Source organism: Myotis davidii, unplaced genomic scaffold (genome assembly GCF_000327345.1).
Source record: "Myotis davidii unplaced genomic scaffold, ASM32734v1 scaffold147, whole genome shotgun sequence".
Classification (NCBI taxonomy): domain Eukaryota; kingdom Metazoa; phylum Chordata; class Mammalia; order Chiroptera; family Vespertilionidae; genus Myotis; species Myotis davidii.
In genome coordinates, this window is record NW_006383010.1 from 9,578,981 (window position 1) to 9,581,851 (window position 2,871).

Below are 2,871 nucleotides of genomic sequence, written 5' to 3' on the forward strand. Positions count from 1 at the left end.
CAAGAACCTACAACCAAGATTACTCTACCCAGCAAAGCTATCATTCAGAATCGAAAGACAGATAAAGAGCTTCCCAGACAAGAAAAAGCTAAAGGAGTTCATCACCACCAAACCAGTATTATATGAAATGTTAAAGTGTCTTCTTGAAGAAGTAGAAGAGACAAAAATATGAACAATAAAATGGCAATAAATAGACATCTATCAACAATTCAATCTAACAAAACAAAAACAAAATAACAAGCAGAACCGAAACAGACTCATAAATACAGAGAATATTTTGACAGTTGCCAGATGGCAGGGGAATTGGGGCAATGGGTGCAAAAGGTAAAGGGATTAAGAAGTACAAATTGGTAGTTACAGAATAGACAGTGATGTAAAGTACAGCATAGGGAATGTAGTCAATAATATGCTAATAACTACATATGGTGTCAGAAGGGTACAAGATTTATTAAGATGATCACTTAGCAAGTTATATAATGTCTAATCACTTACTAAGTTATATGTCTAATCACTTAAATTATATATTATCTAATCACTTAATAAGTTATATATTGTCTAGTCACTTAGTAAATTATATGATGTCTAACTGGGTGTACACCTAAAGCTAAACCTGAAACTAATATAATGCTGTATGTCAACTGCAATTAAAAAAGATTAAATGGCAAAAAACACACACCTACATAGTGGGACTCCTGTTATCAGGAGGTAAAGGTACCACATTTGAAAATGGACCGTATTTCCATGTTGTTCAAAAGATATGATTTTTAGCCAGGCCAGCGAGGCTTAGTCGTTGAGCATTATTGAACTATGAACCAGGTCATAGTTCGATTCCCAGGCAGGACACATGCCCAGGTTGCAGGCTCGATCCCCAGTGAGGAGTGTGCAGGAGGCAGCAAATCAATGATTCTCTCATCATTGATGTCTCTCTCTCTCTCTCCTTTTCCCTTCCTCTCTGAAATCAATAAAAATATATTATTTTTAAAAAGATGTGATTTTTATAATTCTCTTTATATAAGATACTATCATGTCTACATATTTCTAAATATATGCAAAATACACACACACACACACACACACACACACACACACCCATTCTGCTTAAAACTACTATAAAGATTTTAAAAGCCACAGTGAAATCATCGTCCCCAAACACTGGTGAGACCTTGGTGAAGCTAAACTCTCTGGCTCTGGTTTCTTCATCTGTAAAATGGGTAATCATAAGGCTTGGGCAATCTCCAAGTCCATTAACGACAGATGACCTTTTATTTTTTCTAAACTTCAAGCATAACATTGGTTTGTATTTTAAGCATGGTAGTCTTTTAGGAGGTGGAAGAAAGAAATCAAATGGCTATTATTTCTAAGATCTGCTAAGTTAGACAGAGATTTCATCCAAAATGATCTGTGACTTCCTAACATGCTGCCCTCACTCATGACAATTACAGTGTGTCTCATTTGCTGAAATCTCTAAACATCCTAAAACGCTCATCTTCACTCTGGAATACAGTGAGGAGGTGGAAAAAATAAACAAGAGTAAACTATAACCAAAACCAAGGAAACTAACTCTTCCCCTTCTCCACAACTTACACAGAACTCACGTGGGCTCTGCAATGAGGAAGGGCCCATGAAAAGATCTGTATCGTTGTTAAAATAGCCATATGTCACCCAGCTGGTGTGGCTCTGTGACTGAGCATCAACCTATGAACCAGGTCACAGTTCAATTCCTGGTCAGGGCACATGCCCAGGTTGTCTGCTTGACCCCCAACAGGGGGCATGCATGAGGCAGCCAATTAATGATTCTCATCATTGGTGTTTCTATCTCTCTCTCTCCCTTCCTCTCTGAAATCATTAAAATATATATTAAAAAAACAAACAAACAACTCAGCCATATGTCAGAGCCTCCTCTAACATCTGATTTTTCATATGCAGCTTAGAATTTTTAACTAACCGTTGACATGTACACTTTGTAAGATAAATATTTTACTGAATTGCTTTTAGATAAGAGCAATTATGCTGAATCATGCTTTAGAGTATACTGTCACGTGTAATCACATGGAGTTACTTAAATTAAAGCTTAATAAACTTTAAAATTCAGTTCCACATTTCAAGTGCTCAGTAGGCACTTGTGGCTACTAACTACTGTCCTGAATAGCACAGATAGTCTTTCCACCACTGCAGAACGTCCTATTGGACTGAGTGGCTTTAAAGGTACTATTAAAAATAAACCTTTAGGATGTAATGAATATAAAGGCATTTTCCCCCTTCAGAATAAATCCAAATAAAGTATCTGCCTTCTATTAATGTCTCTGGTTAATAAAATTCTTTAAAAAACCCATTTGGGGGAAATCATATTCCCCCTTTTTTTATAAGCTAAAGAAGAAAAAATGAATTGTTAATAAATGAACTGGAATGTACATATCCTTGAAAAAGTGGTATTTTCACTTCCTTTATTCTATTTGTATAATACCAGTTCATAATTATTTCCATTTTAGGATCTCAAAGCAATATATTCCTTGAGGTAGTGAGACTATATTGAGACTCTGTTAAGAGAAACACTTGAATTCATTTCTAGCATAAAATTTCTGAAGAATTTTAACATTACTAAGAAAAATTACTTATACTATTATATAAATACTAGGGGCCCGGTGCACGAAATTCGTGCACTGGATGTGTGTGTGGGGGGGGGGTCCCTCAGGCCAGCCTGCCCCCTCTCACATACTGGGATCCCTCCGGGCTTGACCCCCATCACCCTCCAATCGCAGGATCGGCCCCTTGCCAAGGCCTGACTCCTCTGACAGGGGCGTCAGGCCTGGGCAGGGGACCCTCATTTCCCCCCATGACTGGTTCAGCCCCCAACCCAGGCCTGAGGCCCCA